Source organism: Polypterus senegalus, chromosome 7, assembly GCF_016835505.1.
Source record: "Polypterus senegalus isolate Bchr_013 chromosome 7, ASM1683550v1, whole genome shotgun sequence".
Lineage (NCBI taxonomy): Eukaryota > Metazoa > Chordata > Cladistia > Polypteriformes > Polypteridae > Polypterus > Polypterus senegalus.
This window is the reverse complement of record NC_053160.1, coordinates 99,627,798-99,652,671: the sequence shown is the minus strand read 5'-3', so window position 1 is coordinate 99,652,671 and position 24,874 is coordinate 99,627,798. Positions and strand designations below refer to the sequence as shown.

General features: G+C 40.7%; 1 protein-coding gene across 1 annotated transcript in view; it reads left to right on the top strand.

The window, feature by feature from the left end:
- Positions 1–2,446: 2,446 nt before the first annotated feature.
- ptpra (protein tyrosine phosphatase receptor type A) overlaps positions 2,447–24,874 on the top strand; it is a 191,779-nt gene continuing 169,351 nt past the window's right edge. The window contains exon 1 of the mRNA XM_039759072.1: positions 2,447–2,751. The gene's annotated coding sequence lies outside the window, so the exon portion shown is untranslated. The remainder of the gene's footprint in view (positions 2,752–24,874) is intronic.

The following is a 24,874-nucleotide window of genomic DNA, read 5'->3' as shown; positions in this document are numbered from 1 at the left end:
GTGCAAACTTCATATAGAGAGCATCGTAGCGAGTAATTCAAACCCATGAAGATCCATGAAGAGAAGGCGCTTTATTCTATTGCCCACCCTTCAAAATGTACATTTGGAGAAATTATGAGTCAATATGAAAATACAAACTTAAATACTTGGATAAAATATTTTAACATATACATCTACTTACTCTGTTTATCCCGAACAGGATGGTGTGGAGTGCATAAATTAGCTGCAACAACCTTTACATTGTTAAACTGGTGATTGTCAAAACACACCCCAGAGCAATTAGCATAACACAGCCCTCTAAACGCAATCTTACGTAATAAGCTCCCCTCAGCACCACCCACAAAGAGAAGAACTTTATTTAATTTTGCTTCACAACTCCCACTCCGCGGAAACGAGGCGTGCTGTACAGAATTTCACATCAGCGACTGTAGCTCGAAGTGACGGGGTTGAAATGAGTTGCTGACATAACTGAATGAATAATTACGGTGGCGTTCAGTTTATGGATTGAATTGTATTAGCAAGATAACAATTTATGTTAAACAGAACACAATGCGGTAAAATATAAACAAAAAGATACGAGTTACGTTTGACAACTGTTATATACATAAATTCACTGAGGTTGCAATCCGTTGAAAATTATTCGTGTCAAATAGGCCTACAGACGTAAAGGTAATTTTTTGTACAGAATATCACGAGATTGTGGCGTATTGAAGACTCTGAATTTGCAAAGGCAGTGTCGAGAGGAACATGAAAACTGTTCTTGATATAACCATATTACATAAACTGTATCTGTGGGCTCATGGGAAAACCGCAGTACCGAGAATATAAAGCGCAGTGCTTGAAGTGTATCTAGGCTGCTTAAAAAATATAAGATGCTTTGCGCTGGGCACAGTTGTTGGGGTTGAGGGGGATACACGGTAGAAGAATACCAGAACTAAAGCGCCGTAGTCAACCACTAATAAAATAAATAGTACAGAAAATGACTGATAATCCATCCATCCATTATCCAACCCGCTATAACCTAACACATGGGTCTGCTGGAGCCAACCCTAGGCGCAAGGCAGAAACAGAACCGGAGGTCACACACCCACCAATTACACACTAGGGACAATTTTAGGATCGCCAATACACCTGTGGGAGGAAACCCGCACAGACACAGGGAGAACATGCAAGCTCCATGCAGGGAGGACCCGGGAGGCGAACCCAGGTCTCCTTACTGTGAGGCAGCAGTGCTACCACTGCACCACCGTGCTACGCTTTATCATAAGTGCGTTGTGCAAATGAGCTTTGAAATAGCAAAAATATTATTAGGCCAATTTCTTTAATGTAAACCCATAAGGCTAATGAGATTTTAGGAACTGGTGTTCTGGCTATATCAGGTAAAAGGACAGATCCTAGTTTAGATGGAACACCAGAACAATGCAGGTCACACTTGCTTATACAGCTCTAATCGAAAGACTATAATTAACCCAACCTGACAAATACTGACATTACTTGAGGAATCTCGCATTTACATGGGCTGGAAACTCCATGTAGTGTCCAGGTTGAGAACTGAACCAAAGTCATGGAAACCGTATGGCTGCAGTACTAAAAACTTCTTCTTTCTTCTGGGTTGGATGTGCCTAATCAGCCTTCCCAGTACAGGTCGGCCCTGCAACCCTTCCCCAGTCACATCCTTTTCCTTCAAATCTTATTCATCTTATCCATCCACCACCGCTTCGGACTCTATTGCTTTCTCTTCCCAGTACTTCCGTTTCCATTAGTCATTTGCCCACCTATTCATTGCCTCTTCTCATCACATGTCCTAACACTTCAACCTACTCTCCTGTACTATTTTAGATATCGCTCCCACGTTTGTTGTACCTCTGATCATCTCATTTAGTATTCTTTTTTCTCCTTTAATTGCTCTTTATTTTTATCACAACATTCAATCTGCGACTCGATTTTTACGTACTGTATGTCCCTTGTTCATTTTGCGTAATTTAAGATGCATTTAGTACACCATTGACTTTTGTATTATTAGATAAGTTACTTTGTTAAGTGAACTACCACTAATCACAGACATTATATGAAGACTGATACCATAGACAGGGCTCCTTTACGGTTTTTGCGATTTAAACGTCGTATCGTTTTGTTTTTTTTTTTTCTAAATTCTTGCGTTCAGGAATGAAAATCAGAGATTGAACTGGGGGCTTACGCCTAATCCTTCTAAGCGACTCCGTCCACATTTTCCCATAATTAAAAACAAAGAGACTAATGAATTAGATAAATTGCTTAATAAATTAATACTTGGATGATTTTCGAAAATACGTTGGTTGAATGGATGGAATGAATGGATGGATGAGTTAAGAAAATGAAGCAGGGAAAAAGCTTGAAGCTATAATTTGTGTAATACCGCGGGTAGTCGGCAGGTGGTACCGCTGCCAAAGTCGCTTTACAGCTGGTAAGGAGGAGGGATCAGGATAAGCTGCTCCTTCTCCAGCTTCGGCACAGGGAGACAACATGGCGATGTAGGGAGCTTCACTGGATTTCTCTTTCTGGATTGGCTGAGAGACACTGGCAAATTGTGCTTTGGATCGACAAATTCGAAGTCCACCGCAACGGACATCGCGGAGCTCTTCGCTCACGAGCCGCCCCGGGAGCGCGCGGCGTGCGCGGTGATTGAGGGCGTGGAGAGCGTTAGCAGATCGGGATCAGCAGTGGAAGTGCGAGCGGGATTACGACAGTGTGTCGTGCGGCTCGCGGGCTGCGGTGAGTGCGAGGCGCCGCTGGGCTGGGAGCGGGGCTGGGGCCTGAGTGTGTATGTATGTGTGTCTGTTTCGGAGCAACACCCGCCTTGCCCTTTCTTGCTTGTCAGTAACCTCGTGGGAATGGGAAACCTGAGAGAGAGAGAGCGTTCGCTTCAGTCATCTCGTGGGTTGCCGAGTATGTGGGTGTGAGCGTGTGAAAAAGAATGTGCGCGTGTGTCCAGACGCTTGTGTATATGTGGCTCTCTCTGAGGGGCGGATGTGTTCCCCATAAAGACTGAAGCAGATACTAGGTGTGAATGCTTCATATTGAAACTGCAGGTGTGGAATTAATGTTTTATGCGTGTTGTTGCTAAGCCGTGGACCAGGCACCTCAGGTTGTACTGTTTTTGATTGTCAGAGGAAGCTGCTCTGGCTTACCGACAATAATACTGGTACAGCTTTTTCATTGTCATTTACACAGTACTGGGGTCGTTATTAATTGGGGGCTGGAGGCCTCTGGTTCCACTATATTCTGGATTTGGCACCTCCTGATTTATTATCCATCAGGGTCTAGTTCTGCGAGTTCTGGATTGGATACCTCTTTCCGGTGGATCCCAAACTCTGTTTAACAGCTAGGCATTGGCTTGGATGAGGTAGCCTTTGCCCTGATTTGTTCTGCACCAGGATGCCTCATTGCCCTTTTATGTATATTATGAGCCTTTTGGCCTAAATATCACTTTACCCTTGCTGGGTTAGGGGGGCATTTCTTGCAGCATTCCTATCCATATTTATCTGCAATTTTGTGCTTTTAGGCTACTGAATTGACCTGTTTGGCCCCATGCTTGGGGTCTATGAGCTAATTTTAGATCTGAAAGGCGGAAGCGGGTCAGCCAGGAAGGAAGGAAATGTTTAATGTGTGAATGTGAGTTTGTTCCCTGTCTTTCCCTGCGAGCCAGTACTTGAATCAGCAGTCTGGCTCTGAAACTGTGTTGCTGCCAGCATCCTTGAGGCACTTCTAGATAGAATGATTTCCAGCAAATACTGCCTAACAGGTGACAGGGAAATGGATTCAATGTGGGTAACAGATGCAATACAGTCTTGCTAGTCCAATTATTCTTTGGTTCTGGATTTCCTAAGCCAGCTGTTGATAATTTTCCCTGAAACATCTGAGTGGGTTGTTCATTTGTTTCATCCAAACTTGTGTGCACTGATATTGAAAGTAGTTTACTGGTAATTCTTTAAAGTTCTTCTCATTTCAGGGTTGTGTAACATGTTTCAGACATAGGGTTTTTTTTTTTTGTCCAGGTTATCTAGCTTTTCTTCTGTATCTTAAAGATATTTGTGATAGGCTAACTGACAAATCTTGACTGGCCCTGTTTAAGTGGGTGTAGGTGTTTGTGTGTAAGTATCCTGCAGTGGGTTAGCAACCTTTTCCAGATTTGTTTGCAACTTTAAATTTGATGTTCCCAAGGTGGTCTCTGGCATCCTAGGATCTTGAGTTAGATAAAATGGGGTAGAAATTGGATTGATACTATTTCCACAACAGAGCTGTGATGGAACAAATGCCGTTAAGAGCATGACAGATGGTAGCCTTGGATTGCATACCACTTAGTTTTTGGATGTTCTTGAACACATACATACACCCTCACTTGTGTAAACACAACATGCATGTTTGTGGGATCTGAGGGGAAACCAGCAAACCCAGAGAAAACCACTCTTTATAACCAGGAGAATATACAAACTCCACCTTGACGCAAACTTGCAAAGCAATGTTTTTTCGGAGCTTTGAAGATGATATACTAACCACTGCTTCACCATGTCATACAGCATATTCAGTACTGTATATTGGGAGTTGCTGACACAGTCCTACAATGACTCCATATATGTGTTTATATGGATATGTGAAGGTTCAGTCAGCATTTAGTTGCTGCTGTTATGGGATTTCTGGTGCAGTGTACTGACAATTAGGTGACCCAAGTAAAGATGATTTGATATACCTGTGAAAAATATAAGATGTTGTCTCATTAGTAAGCTGTCAGGGAAGCATTTTTTTTCTGGGAATTTATCACCTTTTCTTTTTTCTTATTAACTTTTGTCTGAGTGTAGTGACAAGTGGATATTTGCTGTTGTGTGTTTTTTTTTTGGGGGGATCTCATTAATTAAAATTTCTGTTTATCATTATGTTAGTTTTGCCAAAAATGGTGTTTTTTCCTTGGAAGAAAAATTAAACAATTCTTAGGTTTCTGTACATAGTATTGTATGTATTAATTTATATATATATATATATATATATATATAATAGATCCACACATACACTAGGAGGCATTGACCCCTGCTCGCTTTGCTCACCAATGCCCGGGCCTGCACTGTGCTAGCCTCTTTGCGGTTCTGCTGCTCGTGTATGGGGATGTGGATGTACAATTTTAAACGGATTATTTTCATGGGAATTGTTACATATGTATAATAGAACTAACTATTTTACATTACAGCGAGTAATTAACCATATTATAAAATAGTAAAACGTAATAATTTGAAAGTAAATCATGTTTCATTAGAGGTATTCGTTGTGTAATACGGTTTCATTCTGTTTGGCTTTGAAATTAACATGCAAATACTTTTTAAACTTACACAATTTTTACTGTAAAACTTTAGTAAAAACAATTTTTTGAAATACATTTTCATCAATATTGCATTGAATTTTGATTCTGTGTTTGGACCTTCATCGTGACAATGCAACATATAACTGCCCGTGATTGAATTTCATTTCTTTCTCTGTATTGAATAAAACAACTTTTTAGAATGTTTGGCTCTGAGATTTGTTGCAAAAGCTATTCTAATGGGAAACTGTTAACGTTTTAATACGAATAGCATATCAAGATCTCCTTTGTTGTCTAATGTTATCCACGGAAGATGTATCCAAGAAAGGTAATGTAATACATCCTTCTCTACAGTAATTCATGCGGTGAACGACCGGACGGTGTTAACGGTTATAGATTTTCTTTGGGATATTGTAAGTTGATGTTTTCATCTTCTGCACGATCACGGTCAACTGTTTCAGAATAGTCTATTAATACACATTTAACTAATTTGCCTGTGTAACTGATCGTCATTTTTGGCATTAATTCATTTGACTTGTTTCTCGGCGGTAGGATTGCCGGTGCACTAATTTTGTGATGAAATTCTTCAATAAGATTTGGACATAATACGTCATCTTTAATTGTGAACTTAAAGTGAGGAAAACATTAAAATTTATGAGAGCTGAGAGTGCAGGAACTGTGTCTGTCAAAAGCATTCACACGAATGAGAGGTGGGAGTACCGTGTGAGTGGTTGAATATGGTTGACAGGAGGGTGTGATTAATTAATTAAATTAATTAATTATGGTACTTATGTATACTTCAGTGTAGAATACTGCAGATACAGTTGCACACAGAGGATGCGCACCCTGGTCTGTTTGTCGTTCAGGTATTCCGTGCATGACACTGCATGGTTGCAGGATCCTCTGGCACAAAATAACTTTTTTTTTTTTTTTCCCCCTCTTTGCCTATACATGTTGATCTTGCAAATATTTCCATTTCTGCCTATACAGACTTTCATCTTTGCCCAAGGTTTGGGTGACTTCTCACCATTAATCAGTGCTCGTTTGGCTATCTCTGTGTGCTTTTAATGTTGGATTATGTAGATGTGGGTAGTAAAGAATCATTTTATGCAACTGTTCCTCGAATGGTTCCATGTCACATGTATAGTTGACGTGGTTGCCGACACAAGGGTTTGTGCACTTGACAGCACTTGTTTGTGCTAATGAAATTTACATTCGTTGCAGACCCTCACAGCAATCCGGTACATGCTAAGTATAAATATGGCCATGAGAATCAGCTTTATAAACTTATATTCTGTTCAGTTTATGCAGGTAAGACAGGATGGGGAAAACAAGTTTGGGAATTAATCCGTTCATGTGAATGTTGACATGACATGCAGAAACATCTGCCCAACTGTATTATAGCCTTTCATACAGTTTTTAATTGATTTATATTTCTTAGGTTCTACCTGGAGTATATGGCACCAATGCTCTCTCGTTATGTTGCAGGATTTTTGTGTGGTTGGTTGCCATCCATTACCACATTTTGACCAAGGTAAATGCCATACACTCAAAGGATAATTACTTTGAAAGCTGTTAGACACCAAATGCTACAGTAATATGAGAAAAGGCTGTTCTTAATTATGATGGGTGATATACATTGGCCATTGTTGTCTGTTTGACCTATTGAATGTTTACATTTTGTTTTGCCTATTGTGCAATATTTTTACTTAACAGCTGAAACCTTTAAAGTCTCAGCTTTCAAACTTGATTCTGTGTGATAATAGCTGCTATTTCTGAGTACATCCCTGAAGTGCTTTCCTTTTCATAAATTCTCTGCCAGAGTTTAAACCAACTTTTGTTTTCTTGTGCTATCTGCTGATACTTGTGATTAGAAGAGAGATTGAATACAATGTTATATTCCTATGTAAAGAAACCACACAGATAAGAAGAATAAAGACATATTTACTTTGTTTTGTTTTTTTAAAGCAAACACTTAAATGAATTTTTAATATGAAATTGTGTTCGAAAACTGTTTGTTACAATATAGGGTTGCAAGTGTCCAGAGCCAATCCCTGTAACACACAACATACAAGATAGAAAGAAAATAAGAGGTCAGCACATGCTGATCCCAGTTTTCAGATGAAGGTGGAAACTGGAGTGCCTGGAGAACACCCTCATAGAGAGAGGGTGAATGTGCTGAATGATCAGATAAGCTATTGGAAGAGGACTAGAACCCAGGCCTTTGAGGCAGTAATGCTACATTTTTGCACATTTGTATTGTCCCCAATTGTAAAATAATTGAACATTTATGCAGTCATTTTCAATAAAGAGTTAAATAACAACAGCATATGTTTATCTGAATCAAACACAGTACATGGAGTAAATATTTCACCTGGTTTTCAATACACTAGCAATGTGTAAGTCTGTTTTCAATGCACAGCTCAACTATTTGTAGCAATCAGAAGTCCATTACCATCTAGTGAGCCAGAATCTAATTTTAAATATTATTTTAACAAAAGTAGCAGTACGAATAAGTAAAACTTGAAAACTCAAAAATAGAGTACCTTATTTCTGCCTTTGCAACTTTAGCAAGTATACTGCATTAATTTAAAATTTTCTAGCTTGTTACAAACTTAAAGATCCATTCCTTAACATTCATGGAGGATCTTATTAAATAAAAGAGAGTTTTTCACAGTTGTAAATTGGCTCACTCTCTCGTCCATTACATTGCAGCCTATAGTGAACAAGAGTTTGTTGTCTGTGCTGCTACTACAGGTATAGAGTTCCTTTGATGCAACTTTAGCTCATGCAGGAATTCCTTCCTTCCTGATGCTTTCAAAGAGCAATAACTGGTCAGTTATTTGGTGCAAGGCTTTCTAAAAGGTAAATGTGGACTTCTGACTCTCCAGAAGTGATTTTTCTGATACAGTCCTTTCTTTCAGAGTCTTGTAGAAAGTTCTTTCAGAGTTTCATTATCCATAGACGATGCTGGAGTTGTACTTCTAGTGCATTATGTACTGGCCTGTTTGTCGACGTTTTCATCACTGTTTCCTTTGCTGCTGTCACATGCTGCTTTAATGTTCATCTGATTGGTAGCACTAATCTAGCTGTGCCTAAAACAATTTAATATTGCTTGTTCTTTCTGTTACTTATGAAGGAGGGTAATTATAGTAATACAGCCAGAAAACTTGTATGACTTTCACATTTTTTAATAAGCTTTAGATTTATTTCCATTGAACATAATTAATCAGTGTTATACCTTAATAGAGGTATCTATTCAACGGCAGATTGCTTAACGTTTTGTAGCTGTTGCAGTAATACAGCTACAGTATCTTGTTAGGATTTCAGATTAGAATAGATTAGATTAGATAGATACTTTATTAATCCCAAGGGGAAATTCACATACTCCAGAATCAGCAGCATACTGATTGTGCCATGTGTGACGGAATAGCCTAAGTGAATCCTCATCGAGTAGCATAAGGTAGCTTATAAGGACCAATGTTGTGCTTTTCTTCTAGAAAGCTGTGCATCATGTATTCTATCTTGTTGAAGCTTCTGCTGTAGATCTATTACTAGCAAATCAAAACGTGTGTACAGTGTTCATTAATCCTTTCTCTGATACCCAGAATATGGATGTGCATGACTAAAAAAGCATTCCTTCTTGAACCACTGGCTGATGTATGTAATGTAAGGTAAATCTTGCAATTGCTTAAATTAGATTTCCAACCTTATTATCAGCAACAACTTCTACTTTTTGCATCAGGATATTTGTATCAATTATACAGTAGGGGAAATAAGAATTTGATTCTCTGCTGAATTTGTAAGTTTGCTTACTTACAAAGAAATGAACAGTCTCTAATGTTTATGGTAGCTTCATTTTAATAGAGAGGGAGAGACGGAATATCAACCATAAATCCAGACAGAATGCATCACATAAAAGTTAAATTGATTTGCATGTCATTGAAAGAAACAAGCATTTGATTCCCTACAACCCAGCCAGAATTCTGGCTCCCACAGGTTGGCTGTGTGCCCATGTGGCACACACATTACAATCAATCAATCAATTACAGATATACTCCTGATCTCAACTTATGTGTATAAAACACACCTGTCCACAGAATCAATTTCTTATATTCCAACCTCTCCACCACCATGGGCAAGACCAAAGAGCTGCCCAAGGACGTCTGGGACAAGATTGTAGATTTGCCCAAGGCTGGAATGGGCTATTAGACCATCAGCAAGAAGCTTGGTGAGAAGGTGACAATGGTTGGTGCAATTATTTGGAAATGGAAGAAATATAAAATGACCATCAATTGCCCTTGGTCTGGACCTCCATGCAAGATCTTGCCTCATGGGGTGAGGATGATCATGAGAGAGGTTAGGAATCAGCCCAAAACTTCACAGGAGGAGCTTGTTAAAGATCTGAAGGCAGTTGGGACCACAGTCACCAAGAACACCATTGGTAACACACTATACCGTAATGGATTGAAATCTTGCAGCACCCTGTTACGATGCAGGTTCTGCTCCAGGCTCCTGTCTCCATTTTGGGAGCTCTTGAACCCAACACCGTCGGTAATGTCACAGATGAGCTGGACAGTGAGGATATAACGAATCAAGGGCATAGTGCAAAAAAGTGCTAAAGTGCTTTTATTAAAATCGACAAACCAAAAGCAAAAGTGTTCAAATAAGTAGTGCAGTCAAATGTTCATTAAATACAGTCATATGAAAAAGTTTGGGAAGCCCTCTTAATTCTTTGGATTTTTGTTTATCATTGGCGGAGCTTTCAAAGTAGCAACTTCCTTTTAATATATGACCTGCCTTATGGAAACTAGTGTTTCAGCGGGGGCATTAAGTTTATTGGATTTATTAGATCAGAAAATGTGCAATATGCATCATAACAAAATTAGACAGGTGCATAAATTTGGGCATCAATACATCAATACTTAGTTGAGCCTCCTTTTGCAAATATAACAGCCTCTAGATGCCTCCTATAGCCTTTGATGAGTATCTGGATTCTGGATGGAGGTATTTTTGACCATTCTTCCATACAAAATCTCTCCAGTTCAGTTAAATTTGAAGGCTGCCGAGCATGGACAGCCTGCTTCAAATCATCCCATAGATTTTCGATGATATTCAAGTCTGGGGACTGTTAATACATGCTTTAATGCATTTCATCATGAAAATTATATCAAGTATTTATCTTGGCATTCTAAATGTTAAGGGAGCAGGAATATCATGAAATTAATGTATTATGTGTGCTTCCTGCACCTCCTTTTAGTGCAAGAGGAAGTCAGTTTAAGAAGCATGTAGCGATTAACATGGCTCCGGGAACACTTAATACAAAGCATTTAATGTACTACATAAATTATGACACGGTTTGAGAAAATCAAGTAAATTATATGTTCATTTTAAAATGAAGTTTAGTTTACGATGTTCTACTTTTAATGACGAATTACAAGAATAAAGTGAATATGTCGACTTTATTCTTGTCATAAGCGTTGAGATTAAAGTGGAAATGTCGAGAATAAAGTCAACATGTCACCCTATTACACAGTACCCAGGTACATTACGCAGTATTGAAAAAAAATAAAACAAGTACAACTTGGCTTGCAGTATTATCCAGTAGTATAGAAACAGTTTTCAAACATTTGAACATAATTGTCCACATCTGACCTCTTAAATCCAAAGTATCTCCAGACAACAGATGTGACTCCTTTTTCTAGCAAAAGTTCTTCTATGTCCTCATTTTCAACCTTATCGTCTGCTACAGCTTTCAGTTTCAGAATGTTCTCCGTCCACTACCGCATGTACTCCATTGCATGCCTGTTTAGCTGTGTAACAGTGAAAAAGAGACCCCGCGCAACACCTCCTCTAACGCATGTACTCCGTTGTATGTGTTTAGCGTTGTAGCAGTGAAAAAGGTTCCCCTTAAACAGTTTCCTGCTGCACCACGTTCCAAACGTTGTTTAGGCAATTTAAAGCGATGTTGCGCTATAAGAAAAATCCATATCATGACAAAAATAAAAAAACGGCTTTCGCTATGAACCGGTATACCGCCCAGCACTAATTTAGCACCTTTAACTCTACAGTTGAAGAAACAGGTTGGGAACATAGATAAAATGTTTTAGTTAAAAACAACATAATTTGGAATATACACAGAAATATATAGTGTAACTAGGTAAAACCTTATTCAAGGCAGGTCAAGTTAAGTTGGGGAGCATGCACTGGTATATTGCGTTTCCGCATCCACTACACAACGAAACAACTCGGGATCCCGATTTGTAACCCCGCAGGCAGACACACGTTCCAGTCCCACCCTCCAGAAATGACCCTCTATCTGCCGCAGCCAGGTGTTCCGTGGGCGACCCCTTGGCCTGGTCCAGCCACTCGGGTCCCCAACAATGAGGAACTTACGAGCCGGATCACCCTTGGGGAAACATGCCACATGACCATAGTGCCATAACTAACGCTCCCTCACAATGCAGGTAATGTGCCTTATTCGGGACTCCATGAGAAACCGCTCATTCGATACAAAGTCAAACCAACGGTACCCAAGGATTTTTCAGAGAGACACAGTACCAAAGGAGTCCAGTCTTCGTCTCGGGTCACTGGATAGCGTCCATGTCTCGCAACCATATAACAAGACGGGAAGCACCAGGACTCTAAAGACTTGGATCTTCGTCCTTTTGCATAGATATTGGGAGCGTCACATACCCCTTTCCAGCGACCCCATAACCCCATGCTCTACCAATCCATCTACTGACTTCATTGGAAGAGTCACCAGAGACCCGAATGTCACTGCCAATGTAAGTAAACCTCTCGACAAAGTCGACATACTCTCCGCAAACAGACACACTGCTGATGTCTGTGCCTAAGAGGTCATAAAAGGCCTTGATCTTGGTTTTTATCCAGGACACTTGCAAGCCCAGACACTCAGACTCCTCACACTCCTCTCAAGCGCCACGATCAGAGCCTCCATTGACTCCGTGACAATCACAGCATCGTCAACAAAGTCATGATCCGTAAATCTTTCTTCACCAACAGATGCCCCACAGCCGCTGGACCCCATGACCTTGCCCAACACCCAGTCCATACAAGCATTGAACAGAGTAGGAGGAAGAACACACCCCTGACGAACCCCAGAGTCAACTGGGAAAAACGCAGAGGTCCTGCCTCCACTCTGCACAGCACTCGCAGTACCAGTGTACAAGCCGGTAATGATATCCAGCCATCTCAAGGGGATCCCACGAACCCTCAGGATGTCCCACAGGGCAGCTCGATCAACTGAGTCGAAAGCTTTGCGAAAATCTACAAAGGCTGCAAAGAAACTCTGCTGATATTTGGGTTTGCTCTCCATGAGAACCCTCAGTACCAGGATGTGGTCGATGGTAGACTTCTTTGGCATAAAACCAGACTGTTCCGGTTGCTGGTAGGTGAGCAGATGATCACGGATCCTATTGAGGACGACCCTAGCAAGAACTTTACCCAGCACCGAGAGCAGTGTTATCCCCCCTGTAATTGCCACAATCCAGGCGATCACCCTCTCCTTTCCAGATAAGGATGACAAGTCCCGTTTTCCAGTCAGTTGGTATGATGCCAGTCTCCCAAATGGAAGCAAAGATTGCTTGCAATGCCAGGAGGACAGCCTTACCACCAGCCTGGAGAAGTTCACCCCGGATACCACAGATCCCTGCAGCCTTTCCCCCCCCTTGACTGGTTCATCACCTGTGCAATCTCGGTGACATTGGGTGGTTCACAGCTAATTGGAGGATCAGCCTCAAGAACTGTAAACCCAGAGAGATTCAACGTCCTAGCCGAAGGATCAGCTTTGAACAGCTGCTCAAAGTAGCCGGCCCAGCGGGTCACAATTGCAGTGTCATCCGTAAGGACCGTTCCATCAGCTGCCCTGACTGCGACTCTCCGAGGAATAGATTTAGATGTGCGTAATGCTTCGATTCCTCTGTAAGCAGGAAGTGGGTCATTAGGCCGGAGTTATACTTCACGCGATGCGACGCATGCTGCAGCGGACGCTCCTGCTACGCAAGTGTTGTAGTGTTCATACTTGCGCGCGTATTTTACGTACATCTGGAGGAATCCACCAAGTGGCAGTATGAGATATCACTGTGAGAATATGTTCGGCTTCTCTGTGTTGTGAATTGCCTAGAACACCTATTAAATTCTGATGACACCTTACCGCAATATCTCTGAAAAGGATGTTTATTGATTAAATCCATCAATCCAGGGATGTGCCCATTCCAGCAAGCATTGGGCACGAGTGAGAAACAGCCCCTGGACGAGGCCTCAGCTCATCGCAAGGTGAATTCAAGCACTCGCATACACTAGCGTCATTTTAGCGGCACCAAATCCCCAAATCTGCATATCTTAGGAAGGAAACCGGAGCACAGTGTGGAATACAGGCAGGAAATACCAGCAACATAACTCCATGTGAGACAGCAATGCTATCGCTCCACCACCGTGACACCCCATGTGTGTAATTATTAACAGTATTCATTATTTAAACGAAATTATATGTAAAATGTAACATACACACTTTAATGCATTTCATCATGAAAGTAATATCAAGTTTAAATCTAAAGATTCTAAATGTGCAGAGAGTTGGAATATCATACATTTAATTTGTTCTGTGTGGCGATCTATTGCTGCTTTCCGCTGCGATTTAAAAACTGGGATGTCATTTACAATGGTCTGCATTAATGATAAAGTAAACTACGAGGTTAAAGTGGACATTTAGAGATTAAAGCCGAAATTTCCACTTTAATAACAAAATACACATTTTCACCGTGTCCTTTATTTTTTTTCTCAGTAGCTCAAATATAACGCTATACATTATGTTGCTGTTGTTAAGTTGCTAAAATAAAAAAAAAAGACGGCACAAAAGATGGTATGTGAGACTTTTAAAATGTATCGTGTCATTACGATCAGGAATATGCGACACTTGAATATAAAAGCACCACGAACGCATCTGTATGTGGGAATTTTGCTTTACCACATCGAAGCATTCATCCCGTAGGATCTGCATAGAGGCTTTCTGTCACATGTACAGTAGATAGTAAACAGAGACACTGACGTCACATTTCGACTTTTAGCACATTGCGCCCCCCGACTTTTTGCTGGTACTGCAACTCACGCACGCGTCGTGTTAATTTTTGAGGACCTGCTGGGAGGACGCGTGAAATGAACGCTGGGAACGCGTGGCAGCCATGATGCGAGCGCGTATGCGTTCTGAGCGTGAAGTATAAATCGGCCGTTAGACCACAGATGGTGTGTCACTTGCTCACAGATTACTCTAACGAACGCCTCCCACATCACATTTGGATCGGCAGTCGTACCCAAATCTGCAAGTTCCTCACACAAACTGCGTGCAAACTCCTTAGAAACGGCCTGGTCCAGGCTCATTTTCCTAGTAAGTGGTAACCTACTGGACTTAAGCTGGATCCTAACAGTAGCAACAACACGTCTGTGGTCAGAATTCATGAACTGGGCACTTCCGTAGACCCTGCAGTTTTGCCAGAGACTCCAGCATCTGCCCAGGAGGATGTGATCTATCTCCTTCACTGCACCACCAGTATTGGAGCACCAAGTCCAATGATGTGGTTCTTGGCACTGGAACCAGGATCCAGCGATTCACAGCCCCTGACCTTTTGCAAAGTCAAGGACAAAAAGGATTCCTTTTTTGCTCTTCGCGGGAGAAGCTCTGCTTCAGCCACCCATAGGAAGGCTGCTTGCATCATGAAAGGGATGGGAGAAAGCCCTTGAGAGCCCCATCTACAGAAGAGTCGAAAACGTTAGAGAGCCAAAGGGGTCAGGTCAGTTGGGGATCGGAACTGGAGTGGTGCTGAGGCATCGACCGCTGCATGGCAGCACTTGGGTCCCAATGTGAGGCGGCCCATATGGGTGGGTGCATGGAACGTGTTGTCTCTCTGGCAAGATGATCATCTTCCTCTTCTGTCAGAGGGGCTGCGTAAATTCCGCATTTCATTGGTGGCACTCTCTGAGGTGCGCTGACAGGGGACTGGCCAGATCTCTATAGGTGGATACACCTTTTATTGGTCAGGTCGATCTGATGGCTGTCATACTCTGGGAGTAGCTGTTGCTGTAGCAATTGACCTTTTCCGATGGTGTCTTATTATCACTCCTTTTAACAAGTGTATTATGAGACTTAGATTACAGCACTCCCTGGCTACCTTGTCTGTTGTCTCAGTGTATGCTCCGACCGCGGTGAGTGATGTCTCGGTAAGAGAGACATTTTATATGCAGCTCCGCTCGGTGGTTGATGGGTGCCCATGAGGTGACACTCTTCTGGTCATGGGTGACTTCAGTGCAGCCACTGGCACTGACCGGGCTGGCTATGAGGATTGTGAAACCTTATTACATCTTAATATTTAGCTCTGAATATTATTACTTACTAGCAAAATACCCGCGCTTCGCAGCGAAGTAGTGTGTTAAAGAAGTAATGAAAAAGAAAAGGAAACATTTTGAAAATAACGTAACATGATTGTCAATGTAATTGTTTTGTCACTGTTATGAGTGTTTCTGTTTATTTATATATATATATATATATATATATATATATATATATATATAAATATATATATATATATACACACAAACATATACATACACACACATATATACACACAAATACATATACAACCCCAATTCCAATGAAGTTGGGACATTGTGTAAAACGTAAATAAAAACAGAATACAATGATTTGCAAATCCTTTTCAACCTATATTCAATTGAATACACTAGGAAGACAAGATATGTAATGTTCAAACTGTTAAACTTTATTGTTGTTTTGCAAATCTTCAGTCATTTTGAATTTGATTCCTGCAACATGTTCCAAAAAAGCTGGGACAGGGGCATGTTTACCACTGTGTTATATCACCTTTCCTTTTAACAACACTCAATAAGCGTTTGGGAACTGAGGACACTAATTGTTGAAGCTGTGTAGGTTGAATTCTTTATAATTCTTGCTTGATTGTGGACTGTTATCAGCACAAAGTTCAAAAGCCAACATCTGTGATGGTATGGGGGTGTGTTAGTGCCCATGGCATGGGTAACTTGCACATCTGTGAAGGCATCATTAATGCTGAAAGGTACATACAGGTTTTGGAGCAACATATGCTGCCATCCAAGCAAATTCTTTTTCAGGGACGTCCCTGCTTATTTCAGCAGGACAATGCGAAACCACATTCTGCATGTGTTACAACAACGTGGCTTCGTAGTAAAAGAGTGCGGGTACTAGACTGGCCTGCCTGCAGTCCAGACCTGTCTCCACTTGAAAATAATGCTCCCATTTGGCGCATTATGAAGCGCAAAATACGACAATGGAGACCCCAGACTGTTGAGCGACTGAAGTTGTACATCAAGCAAGAATGGGAAAGAATTCAACCTACACAGCTTCAACAATTAGTGTCCTCAGTTCCCAAACGCTTATTGAGTGTTGTTAAAAGGAAAGGTGATATAACACAGTGGTAAACATGCCCCTGTCCCAGCTTTTTTGGAACATGTTGCAGGAATCAAATTCAAAATGACTGAAGATTTGCAAAACAACAATAAAGTTTAACAGTTTGAACATTAGATATCTTGTCTTCCTAGTGTATTCAATTGAATATAGGTTGAAAAGGATTTGCAAATCATTGTATTCTGTTTTTATTTACGTTTTACACAACGTCCCAACTTTATTGGAATTGAGGTTATATATATATATATATATATATATATATATATATATATATATATATATATATATATATATATATATATATATATATATAATATATACACACACACACACATATAATATATATATATAGTGGTCCCCGGCAGGGACACCCAGGAGGATGAGAGGAGGGCTTGTGCCTCCTCCAGACCATGAGGCGTCCGTCCTGGTTATGTTGGGGCCTGGGTAAAGGGCTTGGAAGCACAGCCCTGTAGGGACCCGTGGCCACCGCCAGGCGGCGCCCGATGCCGGTATATCCCGTGTGGTCGACGCCTAGGAGGACCAGAGGAGGGCTTGTGCCTCTTCCAGACCGAGAGGGGGCGTCCGTCCTGGTTATGCTGGAGGCCTCGGGTAGAGGGCTTGGAAGCCCAGCCCTGTAGGGGCCCGTGGTGTGGCAGACGTGCCGGGGGGAAGACGACAGGGGACACCCGGACAGCTTCCGGGTGCGCCGCGGCACTTCAGCCACACAGGGGTGTGTCCGCGGGAGATTGCCGGGAAGCAGCTGGAGCCCATCCGGGTTCCTATAAAAGGGGCCGCCTCCCTCCAGTCAGCAGTGGAAGTCGGGTGGAAGAGGACGGAGCTGGAGTGAGGACTGGAGGTGGCCAGGAGGAAAAGAGGCACAGGACTGTGTGGCCTGGACATTGGGGGAATCGGTGCAAGAGGCACTGGGGTTTGTGCACGTGACTTGTTTGTGTAAATATTGTAAATAAACAGTGTGTGGTGAATTTAAGATGTCCGTCTGTGTGTGTCCAGGTCAAAGTTCACTATATATATATATAAATATATATATATATATATATATATATACAGTCTTTGGGGTGCGAGCAACTGTTGCTGGGGGTGCCAGAATCCATGAAGGAAGAAAAATGAAAAACATTATTTGTACAAAATCTTAATTTATTTATCCATTCCTAAATAATTAAATGGGCAGGCTATTTCGTATCAGTGCAATACGCTGCTTGTTAAAACGGATGACTACCGCTCTTACTTGCAAGTCTGCATGAATATTATGAACTATCGTTTCTGTTCAAGTTCTATTTAAATTTTAAATAGAAGGAATTTTTATTTAGTCAACAGAATAATATTCCGGAATAAATCAACTCAAACCTTAAATAACATAATATTTTGCTCTCCATAAAAATATATCCTGTCTAACTTTAAAAATATATCCTGTCTAAATTATACAAGTTAGAAATAAAGTAAACGTTAAAAGAACAAACATTCAAATTTCTTTACTCTTATGTAATTTTATAAAAAAAAAAAAACTTAAATTTTAAATATCCCAAAAGATTTTGGTCTCCATAAAAATATATCCTGTCAAAATTATACAAATTAAAATATGAACATGGTGCATAACAAAACCTGGAAATATAAATAAAATTTGTTCTTTTCAGCAATAACAAATCTTTGCTCTTATGTCATTTTCTCAGAGCTGGACGCGTGGCATCTTTTTTTGGCAACAAGTTTGTTTATGTTTGGTGTGAGGTTCTGTGTTGTGGAGATTGTCAGGATGGACTGCAGGTGCTCATCAGTGAGGTGACTCCTGTGTGCTGTTTTGTTAGTCTTCATCACTGAGAAGAGCTTCTCACACAGATATGTGGTACCAAACATACACAAGATTCGAGCCGCATGTACACGGAGCTGGAGCATTTGTGCGGGAATGGAGTGAATAAACTGTGCGGGCCGTGCAGTATCGTACTTTGCCTTCAGTGTGCCATTACACTGCAGCTCAATCACCTCCATCTGAATCTGCACAGGTGCAGTTTCCACATCGACGGCAAATGGGTTACGAAACAACTCAAAATTCTTTTTTTGTTCTTCAAAGCCACCAAAGTGCCTTGCGAACTCAGTGCGCAGTGCACTCAGTTTATCAGCAAAGTGTGTATTTGGGAACACCGTTGTGCCGACTTGATTCAACATTACTTGGCAACAGGGAAAGTGGGGCAAGTTGCACTGGTGCATTTGTGTCTCCCATAAAAGTAGCTTCACTTGAAATCACTTTGTGATTTTGCACGGGTAAAAACGTCTGCTGAAGTGTCAGATTCTTCTTTAACTCTTCTGCTTTCTGTATCTTCTGCATTGCATTCAGGTCTTTCAGGTTATCTTGATGTTTTGTCTCATAGTGCCGTCTTAGATAAAATTCTGTAATTACAGCCACATTAGCTCCACAAATGAGACACACGGGTTTACCGGCAGTGTCAGTAAACATATACTCAGCCTCCCATCGGTTTTTAAGGGCTCTATTTTCAGAATCACCTTTTGTCTTTGGCATCGTGTGGGCTAGCTTCACAATAACTTGCAGCATCATAAGCTAGACTTGATTAACGCGGTAAGTGTTCGGCAAGGCAGCTGAAGCGCTGCATTATAGGATCTGTAGTTTATTGTGTTACCAGCGCTTCATATCCCCGGGCCATTAATAACAATAATACAGTATATAAAAGGATCTCGTGGGCCGGATATAATTACACACCAGGCCAGATATGGCCCGTGGGCCTTGAGTTTGACACATATGGACTAAATAGATCTTGAAAAGAAATATTTTTTCGAATGTGATTGCACAATTCCGATCGAGTTGACGCTCACTACAGTACATCGAGCCCGCGTGCTATTGTGGTTTTGCCTGTGTGCCTCAGTAAGTTACCCTCCCCTCGCTCTTACTTTTTTACCATTCATCTAATGAATACACTGAGTATGGCTTTAGCAAAACAATCATTGATCGCGAATAAAGTATCCATTATTCATGAAGCTTCAATTGGTGATCTGTCTTTCTGCGTTAACCGCATATGTTTTCATACGTCTCAAACCAAGGGGATGCGAGGCTAAAATGAATCGAGAAGCGGCGTACATACTTAGTGCATCCCCTCTCGGGAATCGAACCTCGGACATGGGCGCTACAGGCGAAGGCTCTACTATTGCGCCACGGCGTGTGGTTTGTCTATTTGAGCGTAGCAGTGTAATTCGGTTTTTGTTCAGCACTCTTTGGAACTGTTGCTTTTTGTCTGTGCACAGCGTCAGTTCACGTGAGCCGCTGAATATGGTTTTTTATGTCACTCGCTCGCTTCTAATTGTTTCGCTGCCTTCTTAATTATATAATGCATGTTTTCTTCAGCGCTTTTTGTAGCTCTTCCTGGTTTTCTAAGTAATGAGTGATTACGTGAGAGGCGTGATGATGTCACACGAAACTCCGCCCCCCACGGCTTTCGAGCTCAACTCCATTACAGTAAATGGAGAAAAATAGCTTCTAGTTATGACCATTACGTAGAATTTCGAAATGAAACCTGCCCAACTTTTGTAAGGAAGCTGTAAGGAATGAGCCTGCCAAATTTCAGCCTTCTACCTACACGGGAATTTGGAGAATTAGTGATGAGTCAGTCAGTCAGTCAGTGAGGGCTTTGCCTTTTATTAGTATGTGTGTGTGTATATATATATATATATATATATATATATATATATATATATATATATATATATATATATATAAACTGCTCAAAAAAATTAAAGGAACACTTTGAAAACACATCAGATCTCAATGGGAAAAAGAAATCCTCCTGGATATCTATACTGCTATAGACTGGGTAATGTGTTAGGAACAAAAGGATGCCACATCGTTTGATGGAAATGAAAATGATCAACCTACAGAGCCCTGAATTCAAAGATGCCCCAAAAATATGTGTGTGTGTGTGTGTATATATATATATATATACACACACTAATAAAAGGCAAAGCCCTCATTCACTCACTCACTCACTTCACTCACTGACTCATCACTAATTCTCCAACTTCCCATGTAGGTAGAAGGCTGAAATTTGGCAGGCTCATTCCTTACAGCTTACTTGCAAAAGTTGGGCAGGTTTCATTTCGAAATTTTACGCCTAATGGTCATAACTGGAAGGTATTTTTCTCCATTAACTGTAATGGAGCTGAGCTGGAAAGACGTGGGGGGGCAGAGTTTCGTGTGACATCATTACGCCTCCCACGTAATCACGTGAACTGACTGTCAACGCAGTGCGTAGAAAACCAGGAAGACCTCCAAAAAGCGCTTAAGAAAACATGCATTATATAATTGAGAAGGCAGCTAAACAATAAGAAGCGAAGAAAGTGACATATACTACCATATTCATGAGTGCTGCTAACTCGAAAGAAAGCAAGGTGTAAACCTAAACTTTAAATTAAGTTCATAGACAGGCTACCGCTGGCGTTTCACATGCCCACAGGTAATGCGGTATACAAGTTTAATGAGATGACGCAGGATATAAACGAGAGTTTTGATCACTTTGTAACTAAGTTAAAATTGTAGGTGAAGGGGTGTGCTTATGTAAATTCCGAGAGACTGTGTTTGTGGGGGATTGACAGTTAAGGCGGGTGGGGGGAGTCACGTCATCATCTCCCCTCCCATTCATCTCATTTCACTCTGAGCTGAGCTCCTGGCTAACGCTGCTTCGAAGCAACCGTCAGACTGCCACCAAATACTCACAGAAAAATCCACAAGTTAATACACACGCTGTCTCTAGAGTTTCTCCACACTGAATCCTCCAGGCACTACTTACAAAAGGTCACATTGACAATCATGTTACGTTATTTTTAAAATCTTTCCTTTTCTTAGCACAAGCACAGCTGAGAAGCTTCGATGCATGTGCTCCATAAGCGTTAAAAAATAATGCATTTAATCACACTTTGCATTACAACAAAGGGGAGCTTTTGTCAATGCATGATTTCCTGGTACACCAATTACATTGATCAGCATCCCGATTCATTTTACCCTCGCACCACCTTAGTTTGAGAAGAAGTATGAAAAAATATGAGGTTAACACAGAAAAACAGATCACCAATTCAAGCTTTATGAATAATCGATTCGCCATCAATAATTGTTTTGGTAAAGCTATCCTCCTTCCATTTTATAACTTTTCCGCCACTAGCCATGATTAAATGAACGGTAAAAAAGTAAGAGCAAAGCGAGGGTGACTTATTTAGGCAGGCATATATATGACAGCAACACTCATGACAATGTCAATCATGTTACGTTATTATTAAAATTGTTCCTTTTCTTTTTCATTACTTCTTTAACACACTACTTCTCCGCTGCGAGGCGCGGGTATTTTGCTATATATATATAATATATGAATGACCTCCAAAGAGCGCTGTGACTTTTGATTTCACGAACGTGTCTGCAAAAACTGGGGTCTCCTGCCCAGCAAAAGTCGAGCAGCCAGCGCGTGCATAGCTGTGCCGGCCTTTGAGACGCTGACTGCGCTTCTGCCTTAAGTCAAAGTGAGCACTTTTAATTTTTTTCATCCTCCCCCTGCGCTTATAGCCCAGACAAGTGCAAACACGGGACCCCTTTTCTACACCACGGCAAAATAATATTACGGCGATTCACACTTTCTTTTGCACGTATACGATTATGAGGTCCTCAGCTCGGATTATGAAGACACGCACAGGAGTGGAGGACTGACCGTGCCATCACAGCCGATTAATGGCGGGGACAACTCACCAGTCTACACAAGACCCACCGCGACTGTCCCCAAAAGGCGATCATAATGTCAGCGAACACATCTCTCTATACTATATAAAAGAAAAAAGGCAACTTTCCTTTCTTTACACCTTTATCCTTTTATCCCAAACCAAAGCCTTTCTCTCTTAACACTGCAGAGGACACAAAACTAATTTTCTTTAAATGCCGGTAAGGCACATTACCAGAGGCACAAATTTGAACGTTCACATAGAAAATGTAATTTCAATGTACCTGTACTTTTTTTTTTTTTTTTTTTATTTATTTATTAATTTTATTACAATCAATACATAGCAATCACGTTTTACAAAAAAAAAAGAATTATGCTAAGAACAGATCGATCCCCACCCTTGAGAGAGAGAGCAAGCCAAAGCGGTGTAAAATTTAAGGCTTTAAAAATACCTAAATCAACAAATTCTCTGTGCTTTTTAAAATCATTTCAAAATATTACTGATTAGATCCTGCCATGTTTTGAAAAAGTCTGCACAGATCCTCTAACTGAGTATTTGATTTTTCCAATTTTAAATAATATAACACATCAGTTTCCCACTGACTTAAAGAGGAGAGTTTGGGTTCTTCCAGTTTATCAGAATAAGTCTGCGTGCCAACAGTGTAGTGAATGCAATCACAATTTGTTTGTCTTTCTCCACTTTAAGACCCTCTGGAAGAACCCCAAACACAGCTGTTAATGGGTTAGGAGGGATTGTGAGTCCAAGACTGTCTGAGAGGTAATTAAAAATTTTTGTCCAGAATAATGTTAATTTGGAGCAGGCCCAGAACATGTGACCTAGTGAGGCTGGGGCTTTTGCAGCGTTACAGGTTGGATCATGCCCTGGAAACATTTTGGAGAGTTTTAGTGAGACAGATGTGCTCGATATATAATTTTGAGTTGTATAATTGTATGCTTTGCATATGGAGCTTGAGTGAATTCTCTGCATTGCTACTTTCCACTCCTTTTCTGATATATTAATTGAGAGGTCATTTTCCCAGTGTCCTCTTGGATCTTTGAAAGGAAGGGATTGTAAAAGGATTTTATATATTGTAGAGATGGAGTCTAACTCCTTGAAATTGAGCAATAATTTTTCCAGCGTGGATGAGGGTGCAAGATGAGGAAAATCTGGAAGGTTCTGTTTAACAAAGTTCCTGATTTGAAGATAGTGAAAGAAATTTGTAGCTGGAATGTTAAATTTGGAATGTAATTGTTCATAGGATGCAAAGACGTTGTCTATATAAAGATCTCTAAGCAAGTTAATTCCAAATTTTTCCAGATATTAAAACTGCATATGTTTGTGAGGGTTGAAAGAGGTGGTTCTTTTGCAGGGTGCCACAGAAAGAAGCTTCTCCGTCTTAAAATGCTTTCTACATTGGTTCCAGATTCTAAGTGAGTGGAGCACAATTGGGTTATTAGTGTATTGCCGATAGCGTGTGTTTATTGGAGCACAAAGCAAGGAATACAAAGAAGTACTGCAGGATTTTACTTCTATTGCGGTCCATGCCTGTGTATGTTCTTCTATTTGTGTCCAGGTTCTTATCGACTGTATATTTGCCCAGTAATAAAACTGGAAGTTAGGTAGAGCCATGCCGCCTTCTGCCTTTTGTCTTTGTAGGGTCGCTCTTTTGATGCGTGGATGTTTAGAATTCCAAATAAATGAGGTTATTGTTGAATCTAATTGCTTAAAGAACGATTTATTAATGTATATTGGTATGTTTTGAAATAAAAAGGAGCTTAGGAAGAATATTCATCTTAACAGTGTTAATTCTTCCAGCTAGTGTGAGATGAAGGGTTGACCATCTATGCAAGTCTTGTTTAATTTTTTCCATGCAGACGACGAAATTTTGTTGATAAAGAGCTTTATGTTTACTTGTGATGTTTACCCCGAGGTATTTAAACTGTTCTGCAATGATAAAAGGAAGGGTGTCTAATCTAATATTATATGCTTGCGAATTCAGAGTACACTTTTATTCAGATTAATTCTGAGACCAGAGAGCTTTTGAAATTCTGTGAGTGCTGCTAAGACTGCAGGCACAGAATTTTCTGGGTCCGATATATACAGTACCATGTCATCTGCATATAATGAGATTTTCTGTTCCAGTCCTTCTCTGCTAATCCCCTTTATCTGATCAGTATTTCGACAATGTATTGCCAGTGGTTCAATGGCAATTGCAAACAGCAGTGGTGACAAAGGGCATCCTTGTCTTGTGCCACGTTCTAGTTTAAAGTAGTCTGAGCAAATGTTATTGATGCAAACTGAAGCTTCTGGGTTAGTATACAGTAATTTAATCCATGCACAAATGTTGGGCCAAACCC